The sequence below is a fragment of the Cryptomeria japonica genome, chromosome 5, assembly GCF_030272615.1.
Source record: "Cryptomeria japonica chromosome 5, Sugi_1.0, whole genome shotgun sequence".
Taxonomy (NCBI): Eukaryota; Viridiplantae; Streptophyta; class Pinopsida; order Cupressales; family Cupressaceae; genus Cryptomeria; species Cryptomeria japonica.
In genome coordinates, this window is record NC_081409.1 from 11,701,895 (window position 1) to 11,715,529 (window position 13,635).

Here is a 13,635-nt window from a genome sequence, read left to right on the forward strand (position 1 = left end):
TCTCACTCTATGTTTCATTTTTGTTTTCAACTTTACCATCATCCTTTCTCTCTTCCTTGTTGACTGTTGATTCAGCTATACTATGTTCTTATCCTTTTCCAATTTCAGTTTGTGCTTTTATTTCTACTTCTACCAGTTTCTCAATGTTAAGATGAGTAGCATCTAGGATGGTATTTGTTTCCTTAACTTCAGCTAGTATCTCAATGTTCTAAGAGTCAACAGTGTTGACCGGTGACTCGGAGATCTCAATATTTGTAGCTTCGGTTTGCTTTACCTCTGAGGTTTCCTTATCCATGACAATGTTGAAATCTTGAGCATCCACATTCATAGTAAAAAGAATGTTTGAATCTGGATTAGTATCATCTTGTGTCATTTCTTTTGCCTTGTCTTCCGATTGACTTCCAGTTTGTACCGGTTGTTACTACTTATCAAGTTGCCATTAGTTTTTATATTCAAAGTCATACTATATACTCTAGTTGGTTAGCACTACCGAATCATGCAGTCGGTATAACAGAGAAGACGGTATGCACATTCTAGTCAATTACAGAAGAAAGCAGTCACAGAACGTAGTTCACACCGAGTTGTCTACCGAGTATCTTTTTATAGCTACCGAGCAGTAAAGATGACACAACGAGTTGATATTCACCGAGTGAAATGTGTTACTAGATACATTGAACCTGGACATGCATATGAAAACATGTTACAAGATCGAGGCACATCTAATCATCATCACATTGGATATTGCACTAGAAGATTGTGTATGATTATGAGGTCAATCTAACCAATGAAATATTTTGTTTAGTTATTCATTCGAGGAATCTTGTTTGTAAGATCGAAGCAATGAATTGGATCACCATTTTAAGAGATCTATTTATACAGCATGAGTTAAGTGTATGTATGCATGAAAGAAGACTATTACAGAGACATAGAGGTCACCGAGAAAGTTTTCAGAGAACAGTCGAAGAACAGAGTAAAAAGAAGGGTTTACCGAGTTACTATATGGGTTACCGAGGTATGCTATAAGCATGGTAATCTATTCTGAGCACATAGAATCTACTATAACGTTTCAGATGTAAAGTTGTAGATATTTGTAATGATTTTATTGTAATTTAGTGAAGTTGTAAGAGAAACCTTTAACAAGGTAAAAGACTCTAATCAAGTCTATAAATTGTAAAGCCTCTAACCAAGTGCAGCATTCAAAATAAATGTTGTAAAATCCTTTAGCAAGGTAGATCTACGAGATCTTGTTACTCCTAAGAGGGTAAGCTATCAGAAATAGCTAAAATGTAGCTCTAACCGAGCATTCGTTATTATTGTAGTAGTGAAGTTGTGGGTGCCATCCCCATCACAGTTTTTCTCTCTAACCAAGAGTTTCTGCGTAACCAAAATATATGTGTTATGGAGTGAATCATGTATGATTGTTATCTATTTTTTTTAACTTTATTTTATGTTACTGCACTATTCTGTTTATGCATAATAGTAAAGTTATTATTCAAGAAAATTTTTGGAGTACTGATTCACCCCTCCCCTCTCAGTACATTAGCTTTCCATATTGGGCCTAACAATTGGTATCAGAGCTTGAATCTTGGAAAAGGGTTTAACTACCTAAAGAGAAAGATCTTATCAATGGAAGGCTATAAACAATCTTGGAGAATTGTGTATCTGCAAGAAGAGCTGGATTATGCTAATCAAGTGATTGCAGACATGCAAAGGCAAATGCAAAAATCTCTAAAAGTAAGAAGAAGATTATCTGATGACTTGCAGGATTCTCAAGAGTTAGTGGAACAAATTGAGACATCATTTGAGAACAGTATATCTGAAGAAACCAAAGAAATGATTGGAGTATTGAAAGAAAAGAACAAAGCATTGGTTGATCAACTAAAAGCAATGAAAAGAGAACATGATCATTTCAGCACACAGATGACTGAAAATCTAGATGCATTGAGGACAGGTGAGGACAAATCAAGAGATCTACAAAGAGAGAAACAACAACTTGAAGTCTTAGTAACTGATAAGAATGATGAAATCACAAGTTTGACTGGGATTCAACAAAACCTATCATATCAACTAGGTTATGCACATGATGAAGCAATTTTGAAGAATGATGAGAATCAAGCATATTGAAACTTGAAGTATCAAGGTTGACCGATGAACTTGAAAAAAAGAAGAAATCTAAAGAAACATTGAAGAAGAGTTATGAAGCATCAAAGATGTTGGATGAGCAATTGAATACAAGAAGACCCAAAAAAGATGTAGGACTCAGTTACAAAGGAAAAGACTCTACCGAGAAAGGAATTCATACTACCGAGAGATGAGAATCATCAAAGAAAGTTGGAAACAAGAATAACATCAAAAGAAAGAAGCCTATTTGCTACTATTGTGGAAATCAAGGTCATACTGCCAACATATGCCAAATCAGAAAATGTAAGCAACCGAATATCACTAAGTCCAATGGTTATTGTTACAACTGCAATAAATATGGTCACACATCTAATCAATGTAGGACAAAGTCTATTAACAACTATTAGAAGGAAAAATTCAAAGGGTTTTGTAAAAACTGCAATAGATATGGACATAGTACCTAGAAGTGCTAGTCTAAGCAAAAGAACTACATGTGGTCCGCACACCGAGCAAACACTAGAGGTTATCGAACTCACACAAATCCTTACCGAAAATATGCAGCAGTACCATGGGATTACAATACAAGGATATGGTGAGAATGTTGTGGAAGATATGGACATATAAGTGCCAACTATTTTATAAGGTTTGGAATGAACAATTGAAGATCATGGAGAAATCCTGGTATGACATGTTTTCATTGTCACAAAATTGGACACTTGGCTAGAGATTGCAGAGATCAACCTAGAGGAGACACTGAAGAGATAAAAGAAAAATTGAAGATGATATGGAAAAAGAAGGAAATCATGTTAAACAAAGAAATCACCTTACCTACCGAGTTAGGTGCACCTATTCCAAATTAATCAAAAAAGGTATGAAGGGACTGCATTCTCTGAAGGTTAAAATCATAATAGTTCCTATTCTATTATGTACTAAATTCAAAATCTGCATAGTCAAGATGCATTAGTAAGTTTGAAATTCCATCAAAAGTACTTTACAGGAAACCTGTCAAGTTAGTGTATATAGGTGTAGCATCCTAAAATTGCGATACCAAAATGTAAAGCGGAAAAATCAAACCCTAAGTGTTCCCCCCCCACTCCAAGGAGAGAGAAAGGAGGGTCACTAGGGTTGACGGTTTTCACTTAGGAGAGACTTTACATTCAAAAGAGGGGTTGAAACCCACAAGATCCAATCTCACACAATGCAAGACTAGATTCTAAATGAGTTTCAAGGGTTAAAACATCAAGGATACCCTCTTTTGTAAAGAATGTAGATAGAATGATTGAACTAAGAATGCATGTAAAGTAAGAAAGATTTGCTTGTAGACGGAGATAGGGACACAGGATGAAGCTACGGACCTGAAATTAGCAGTAAAATGTTGAGACGATGTTGTTCTGCAAATTTGAGTGAAATTTGACGGGACGATGGCACCCGGAGTGCACACGGTCCTCCGAAAAATCTGCGAAACGAAGGGGGATCTGTTCATCTCTGCACAAGGATTCCAGATCTTCAATTATAGCCGCGTACCTGCAACCTACACACAAAAAAGAGAGGATGATTGGGGGGTTAGGGATTAGGGGTTTGCCTTTAGGTCAAACCCTGGTTTTGGAATTAACCAAGAAATGAGAATGTTGTAAATGTAAATGTTTGTAATGTAAACAAGTACTGATACCTTGTTGTAAGAATGTTTGTATTCTTACATGCGAAGGTGTAATGATGTTGTATTTTGTAGGTGATCTCCTCTTCAATGGTTGAATCCTTGCCTTGAATGCAACACTTAGCCTTGAATGGAGACTTAGAATACTCAATTGCTTGATGGAATACTTGAATGCTTGAATGTTTGAATGTTTGAATATCGCATCCGCGTCTTGCTCTTGCTTATTTCCTTCCTCCCTTTCTAGGAGAGGAAAAGTAGTTTATATACTTGTCAATTAGGGTTGAGAGACTAATTTTTCCGACCTTAGGCCGACACAAGAACATTATTTTCTGAATTGCAAACTTAAAGACCCGATGCCCAACAAGAGACCAAGCCCAAAATAGGGCCAGGAACCAAGGCGCTGGGCGCCATGGTCCTGAGGGACCAGGGCGCTAGGCGCCATGGTCCTGAAGGACCAGGGCACTGGGTACCATGGTCTTGAAGGACCAGGGCACTGGGTACCATGGTCCTGAAGGACCAGGGCACTGGGTACCATGGTCCCACCTCCTGAGATAGCAGGGTGCAAGGAAGGATCAGGCCAAGGTGCAGAAATATGCAGTTTTTGATGTCGCAAACAGGTTTCGGGGTCTCCATTTAGGTTCAACGTTGCGCTGCCATCATGAAGACCCAAATGCAGTTGAAATTGCAAGTGTCACAATTTTAGGACGCTACATTTAGCCCCCACTTTAATGGGAGTATAAGCATACGCCCATACTTTTGGTAAAGTACAAGGAAACAACATTGAAAGACTTTCACCACGTCAAGGAGGCAAGATACACCAAGCCCCCAGTGGACTAAGGATCTTACGACTTTGATTGACAAAGTAAAAGGGAAGATCATGAGGGAAAACCATGACTGTCAGTAGTAAGGTTCCCTCACTATGAGTCATGCAAGAAAAATACCAAAAATTTTCAAGGCAAAGCTAAGTTCGCCAAGAAATTTTCAAGTATCTTGAAGAGATATGAACGGGGTGTATGCCCCCCTACGTTAAAGTGATCGCACACGCCTCATCGGGGGTGATTGCTTTAAGGTAGTGATACATATAAGAATTGAAAAAGGGAAGGGAGCACATTATCACAAAGATTTAGCCCCCAAGTGTGAGATAAACCCTAGGATAATAGACACAAAATGCAAAGCATGAGGTGACTTCGCTTTCCTTGGGGTCAGTATGTTGTATGATAATTCATGTATATCATATGTATGTATGCATAATTTTTCTTCATTCCCCAATCAAGGAATGTCACCTAGAAGAAGGGAACACATGTGTCTTTTGAGTCAACATGAGAGAGACCAAAAGAGATCTCAATGCTTTGCATCGTCCTCAAGTAGACAACACTAAGGACAACAAAATAGAAGAATGAGAATAACACATAGAAGAAGTAACAAAAGAGATCAAGAGAGGAGGAGAGATTCTGCTATGCTAATGAAACTAGTCTAGCACGTCATCCACCCCCCGATCTTGTTGATCAATATTTTGGGAAGGTAGGAAACACGCTAGAGGAGGAACATCCAACACAGCAGATGGAGCTATCACAAGATCCAAGCAAGGGCTATGTTCATGTTCCAAGACACGTTGTTCTTGTCTAGGAGCTAGGATAAGTGCTTTAGAAAATTCGTTAGATAAATGGTTATCAACATCAACATATTCATATTCACTATCAGAAGAAAGAGGAGTAACATTTTCATCTATATCATCATCAAGATTTATAAAATTAGGATCTTTAATTCGCACAGGATCAAGACCATCATGCATCTTATGTTTAGGAGATTTTGGCTCAATTTTCGGCTGAGGAGAAAATGGATTTATACTAGCTGAAGGTGTTTTTGGGGATTGCAAAGTTTGAGAAGCAGCTTCCTGAGCTCTAAGATGATGCTTTCATCGGCGTTCACGTGCAGAACAATTTCGTCTAGTCTTAGCAGGAAGTTGAGAAGATTGAGGAGGATGAATGTTCTCATCCTTATCACTTGGGTGTTTAGGTTGTGGTCTCTTAGGTTGAATAATAGGAGAAGAGGAAGGTCTCTTCTCTCTATAAGAGGAAGGAGGAGGAACTGCTCCATATAAAGGAGGAATATTTGGTTTAGGAAGGAGACCAAGTCCATCATGACGAGGAGGTATAGGTCTACCTTTAGAAAGTTTATTAGACATAGGCATAGTCACATCCATAGGGATGGGTTGGGAATCTTCTTGAGGAAAGACATTAGTTTTATCTTTCAAAGGAAGAACTTCCTTCTCAAGAACAATAGGAATATCAAGTTTGGGTGTTCTAGGTTCACTTAGAGATAGGATCATATCTTTTTTCCACTTTTGATAAGATCTGAAAAGATGATCACTTCGCGGTGGAAGATATTGAAATTGTTTAGGCCAAAAATAATCAATAGGAATGCTAGAAGTTCTTTCAGCTGGTTTAAAGAGACTATGATTGACAGTAACAACTTCACCATTATGGGGAAATTTCAAACACTTGTGAATAGGAGAAGCAATAGCTTTCATGGAAGATAGCCAAGGATAGCCTAACTTCACACAAAATTGTTCGGATGATGGAATAATAGAAAAGTCTACATCAAGGGGTTTGTTATGGACCTCAATAGGTAATGTAATAGAACCAATTGCAGGAGAAGAAAGTGCATCAAATAATTTCACAACCACATTTGTTTTGTCATAGATCACTTGATTCAATTGCAAAGTAAAAATAAATTCTTTAGTAATGACATTAACCATACAAGAAGGATCAATAAGAACTCCACGACAAGGTGTATTCTTGACTTTTGCAACTATATATAAAGGACCATCAGGTGCCCTGATAGTTTCACTAGAATCAAATGTGATGGAAGGTTCTTTAGGGATTTTCTGTTGTTCCACAAAGTTAATCACATTCGGAGTCATAGACACAAGACTATCAGGTGAGAAAGAGGAATCATTAGTCTCAATCACATTAGAAGTATGAGAAGGTAATGGATCAGTAAAAATCTTAAGATTTTGGTTAGGAGGAGCTACAGATGTGTTGCCTTTATCATTCACACCAGAAACAGAGATAGTATTATTATCAATCAAATCTTGAATTTTACCCTTTAAAGCAAAACATTTTTCAGTATCATGGCCAAGTTGACGATGAAATTGACAAAAAGATTTGTTATCAAAATAGGGTGAATTAATCTTTGCAGGATCTATTTGCCTTATAGGAGGGAGAGTAAGCACATTTTGTTCCAATAACTTATTCATAATACTATGCAATGATTCATTCAAAGGAGTAAACTTTCTTTCTCTCTTGAAAAACTTAGAAATAGGAGGCACACTTGATGCTGCATTCACATTGTTAATGATGATGTTTTCATTGAACTTAATGACCTCTTTGTTCGGTTTAAATTTCCCAAATGGTTGTTGACTACTATCACCCTTATCACTCGGAGCCATAGGATTTGCTTGTTCCATTTGACTCACAGTCAGTTGATAATTGTGAAGAGTTGCGCACAACTGTTGGAAAGAAGTAAACTCAGAAAATAGAAGTTTTTCTCTAATATCTTTTTGTAAATTAGAAATAAAGATTCTTTGAATATCATTGTCAGGTACTGGAAAAGAAATTTGAGCATACAAATGCTTATATCTACCAATGAAATCAGTCACTTTTTCTTTAACACCTTGTTTACAATGCATTAAATCAATCAAAGTAACTTTAGGACTTATATTGTTTTGAAATTGTTGAATAAAAGCATTTGCAAGTTGTTCGAAAGAAGTAATAGAATAGGAAGGCAACGAGCAATACCATTGTAGGGCTTTATCTCTTAATGTTCTAGTGAACAGTTTTGCAAGCAACCTTTGGTCATAAGCAAAATCGGTACATATTGTTTGAAAGGTCTTAACATGTGTTAGAGGATCACCCTTACCATTATAAAGCTCCAATTGCGGGACTTCAACATGCTTAGGGGGGATAGCTCGAACAATGTCAAGAGAAAGTGGGCTCGCAACATCAAATGTGGGCACACTAAACTTAGATTGATTCATAGAGGCAATTTGTTGTTGTAAAGAAGAGACAGTTTGTGCAAGATTGTTAATGGTCGCTTTAGTTGAAGAGTTCATATTAGACATGTTAGATTGTGATGGAGGTATTATGTTATTGAAAGAAGGTATCGATTGAGAGTAAGGTGGTGGGACACTATGATAGTTAGTCATAGGAGATGATTGGAAAGGAGGAACGCTACAAGGAACACTCATTGAAGGAATGAATGAAGAAGTAGGATTGAATGAAGGAAGAGGGTTGATTGAAGAAGAAGGATTGCCCCCATGACTGGTGATCATAGGTGGAATGTTTTGTATTGAAGTAGTCATTATGTTTGATGTAAAAGTAGGTATACTAGCAATAGGAGTTGTCAAAGGAATAGAATGATTAACATGAGTAGGAGGTTGTGTATAACCCAAAGTTTTGGCACAACTCTTCATAGGCATCACATTCGAATCCACAATGTGTGCAATACTACGCAAAATATCAATTCCATTCTTATCACTTTGAACCATACGTTTTAGACCCTCAATTAATGGAAGAGCTTGACTATCAGGGTATTCTTGAGACATCCATTGTCGAAAATCATCAAATTGGTTATCCAATTTCGAAAGTTGTTCTATGGAAACCTCATGGAGAGCTTCTTCATCATTAAGAGGATTAGAGGAATTACCCATGTCCTCGTTAAAAAGGCCATTCAAATTAGGTTCCATCTCCTCGGTAATTACACCTTGGAAAGACTTAATTCTAAGGCTTCGTCTAACGGGAATAGTGTAAGTAGGGCTTATTGTTGTAAAACTCATGCACTAAAGAGAGAGAGAATATTTTGAATTTTAGAGGTAGAAAATTTTAATAAAATCAGCCAATCTCCTAGATTTAAGCTATTAAATACAATCAGGACAATCTCCCGAAATTTCGGAAAAAATGTCAGGGACCGTGGCGAATGGAGTGCACACGGTCCTCGCAACTTTTTTTGAAATTTTCAGGGATGAAAGCTATGATGATTTTAAAGCTAATCTAAAAAAATTGAGTGATTTTATGATCCGTAGATAGGCCAAATTGAAGTTGCAATCTCAAAATTGAACCCTACCAAGATTGTTGAAAAATGCAGAATTTGAATTTTGAAAAAGAGAGGGAAACTGAAATTTTGAATTTATAATTTTAGAGGGAATACTGAAAGCAATGCAGGCTTTGAAATTTTAAAAGTTGACTCAATTTCATGCATAATTCAATTTTGAAAGCAGAAATCAAGGTTGTTGCAATTAAACACTTAATTTCAAAAGTCACAAACTGCAAAAATTTGAATAAAGCACTGAAATTTCAAATGAATGCCAACACACTTTTCAGATTTAGGACAATAAGAAATACAATTTTAACACAAATTTCAATTTCAACAATTTTTGAATGATTATAAGCCTTTATCCAAGCAATCGCTAGACCAACTTTGACTTTAATTTTGAAAGTGTTAGAATTGATAAAATCAGCCAAGATTTTGGATTTTAGCAGAAAAATACAGTAAGATCTAGCTCCCGAAATTTTAAAAAAAATGTTGGGGATGATGGTGCTCGGGGTGCACACGGTCCTCGCAACTTTTTTCAAAATTTTCAGGGATGAGAGATATTGTGATTTTGTTGCGAAATCCAAAGTTACAGCCGATTTGGAGGTGTTTTGAACAGTGAAATCATCAGTCAAAGGTTGAATCAAGAGGGTTTTAAAAATTAGGGTTTTGACACTTAACCACTTAATTTTCAGAATTAAAGCACAAATATGAATTGACAATTTGCAATAGAAGGGTAGATCTGAAACAAGCATTAACAATTAAACATTTCACAAGCTCAATTACTAAAAAGGAAATTTAGGGTTTTTATGCAATTAACCTCTAAAATTTGCAAAACATCAAACATGGAAATGTAATTAAGGAAGCAAAATTTTTCTGATCTAATCATGAATAATCAGAATTAGGATGTTCACGTTAGGTTCACCAAAATGTAAAGCGGAAAAATTGAACCCTAGGTATTCCCCCCCCCACTCCAAGGAGAGAGAAAGGAGGGTCACTAAGGTTGACGGTTTTCACTTAGGAGAGACTTTACATTCAAAAGAGGGGTTGAAACCCACAAGATCCAATCTCACACAATGCTAGACTGGATTCTAAATGAGTTTCAAGGGTTAAGACATCAAGGATACCCTCTTTTGTAAAGAATGTAGATAGAATGATTGAACTAGGAATGCATGTAAAGTAAGAAAGATTCACTTGTAGACGAAGATAGGGACACAGGATGAAGCTACGGACCTGAAATTAGTAGTAAAATGTCGAGACGATGCTGTTCTGCAAATTTGAGCGAAAGTTGATGGGACGATGGCGCCCAGAGTGCACACGGTCCTCCAAAAAATCTATGAAACGAAGGGGGATCTGTTCGTCTCTGCACAAGGATTCCAAATCTTCAATTACAGCCGTGTACCTGCAACCTACACACAGAAAAGAGAGGACGATTGGGGGGTTAGGGATTAGGGGTTTGCCTTTAGGTCAAACCCCGGTTTTGGAATTAACCAAGAAATGAGAATGCTGTAAATGTAAATGTTTGTAATGTAAACAAGTACTGATACCTTGTTGTAAGAATGTTTGTATTCTTACATGCGAAGGTGTAATGATGTTGTATGTTGTAGGTGATCTCCTCTTCAATGGTTGAATCCTTGCCTTGAATGCAACACTTAGCCTTGAATGGAGACTTAGAATACTCAATTGCTTGAAGGAATACTTGAATGCTTGAATGTTTGAATGTTTGAATATCGCTTCCGCGTCTTGCTCTTGCTTATTTCCTTCTTCCCTTTCTAGGAGAGGAAAAGTAGTTTATATACTTGTCAATTAGGGTTGAGAGACTGATTTTTCCGACCTTAGGCCGACACAAGAACATTATTTTCCGAATTGAAAACTTAAAGACCCAATGCCCAACAAGAGACCGGGCCCAAAATAGGGCCAGGGACTAGGGCGTTGGGCGCCATGGTCCTGAGGGACTAGGGCGCTAGGCGCCATGGTCCTGAAGGACCAGGGCGCTAAGTGCCATGGTCCCACCTCTCGGGATAGTAGGGTGCAAGGAAGGATCAGGCCAAGGTGCAGAAATATGTAGTTTTTGATGTCGCAAACAGGTTTCGGGGTCTCCATTCAGGTTCAACGTTGTGCCGCCATCGTGAAGACCCAAATGCAGTCAAAATTGCAAGTGTCACAATTTTAGGACGCTACAACAAGAAGCTTGTCAATTCGGTAAATGAAGGAAATTTGGTTACTCAATTAAAACAAAAAAAGAGAGTAAATCAGTAAAAGGTGAACCGATTGTATTTAATGTTTTGACCTAACCTGCACAGAGCCCAATAAGGTATTTTGTGTACTTAAAAGTATTTTTGTAGTCATTTTCATTCACCAAGTTTTCAAGAGAGTAGAGTATAGCAATTCCAAGGTGATCAAACCTCATTCAAAGTGAATCCAAGGTATTTACATCAAATCTCATCACTGTTAAGCTAAGTTTACCGATCTTATCAAGTTGCTATTATCTACTGAGTGTAAAGCATCTGCCGTTTGTAAACCGTCAAACCCTAAGGATAGTTTGCTAGTTTTATCTGAAATTTACAAATGGCACCCAAGATCCAAGATCCCATAGTTGTCAAAAATGTAGAGAAGCCCTCACTGAAATACTCTTTGACTCCTAAAGTCGCCTCTAAACTGGATGACAAAATTGCCTTTTCACTCATCTCGGATCGAGTCTTGTTAGTCGAAGATGTGAGATTCTTCCCCAAATGTCATATTGAAGAACTCGATCATGTTGAAATAAGTGACACCTATGATGAATTATGTACCGATGGTGTATTAAACACCAAGTATGAACACATCAAAACCAAGGGATTGACTGAAGCCCTAACCTATCCTCGCGTGTTCAATCCCCAATGGGTTAAGTTTGTTTTGAGCAGAGTTCACGATGATTTCATGTGGCTAGAGGAACAACCATTCAAAATCACCAAGGAAATCATTCATGTGATCATCAGTTATCCTATCTATGATCATGCACGAGCTCAGAAAATGATCACAAAAGGAGTTAATCAGTTTAATCAGAGTAGAATTTGACTATAGAGGACTGAAACTGAACAATGTCACTAATGCAGAACTTAAGTTTGCCATTAGAGTAATTCGTTACTGTTTCTTCTAATTAGCAAGGGAAAACAATGTACTTTGTGCCGCAGTTGACTTAGCCTATAAAATAGTGAAAAAGGGAATGAAAGTTGTCTTATGTGAAGTGTTACTGAAGAACTTGTTTGAGAACCTGAACACAATAAGGAAGCTGAAGAAGAACAACTCAGCAAATACACTAAAGTTTGGTTCACTTCTTGTATGCATGTTTTTCTACTTTGAGAAATTCTTTCCATCAGTCGATAAAGTAGTTTGGGAGCTACACCGACCAATCACCCATCAAATTAATAACTTTATCAAGAAGCTAGGTGATAATTTCAATGATATAATGGATGACTACTTCAGCAAATTTTAGGAGAAGATGCACAATAGGTACCGGATTCCACCCCAGCTAGTAGAGAAATATAAGGATGATATATGCTTTGAGGTAGACACCAATTACTGTTATGTGAATGTTATGGAACCAAGGACTCAATCTTTGCCACCAATGGGTTACGAGATTGACTTTGATATCACACAACAACAAATTGATGCATTTCTTTCATTACCAAGGCATGCTACCGAGCTGAGATATGGAACTTATGAAGAAGTTAAGGAAAAGGTAAAAATGAGCATTGTAGTACCCAAAGCTACAAGAAAGGCTACAAAGATGATTAAGGCATTATCTAAGAAATTCGGAAAAGACTCTTCCTCTACACTTGTCAAAGGCACTCTTGCCATCACCAAAGAGGAATCTGAAGCTCAAGAGGCAGCAATAACATTGAGCACCGAATTACCTAAGGGTAAAGTGTTGAAAAGAAAGAAACTAGACACTTCAAAGGCCCTACCGACTCCACCTCCAACAAAGAGACCTAACACAAGAGCATCTAGAGCATCACTAAGTAAGAAACAAAAGAGTTTTACTATTCCCAAGGTAAGAAAGACATATAAGAAATCTACTCAGAGACTCATTCTGGCAAAAGAGTCAAGTGATACAGAATCCGAAGATGCAAACAAATTCCAGATTGTAAAGAGCAAGAAGGTAAATATACATAGTGTTGAAAACTTCTGTGCCGATCTAAAAGAATATGGTGGATTTGGAGGATTTAGATATGTCAAGTATGAGACTAGGAATAATGATGAGAAGAGACAAATTGAAGAAGCTATCATCTGCACACTTCTAAAGTTTCGGCTAGCTCCATTAGAACTAGTAAAGTCACTTCCAAATGAACTTTACTTGCATATTGATAATAGGTGGAAATATGCAATGGACTCAGAGAAACAAATTAGAGAAAGAAGTCTAGTCCATCTATTTCCTGATATGTCTGTAGCAGAAATAAAGGAACATTTGACAACCTACAATTCTAAGTTTCTTGTCAAACAGAGAGCCTTAAAACTGATGAATGGGCTATATATTGATATAGAAAATGAGACCAAAGCAAAATGGTAGGAAATCTTCAAAATCAAGGATGTGGGTGAACAATCTCCAGTTGAAATTGTTGATGTCATCGAACATGATCTTGATGTCACCGAGCAAGGTCCTGATGCTACCAAGCAAGACCCGGCTAACACTATTCAAATTGATGAAGATGTCATGGATGTAGAAGCACCAGAGCAGGAAATAATAAAAGGCACTACATATGCAAAACTTGTATCTAGTGAATCCATTT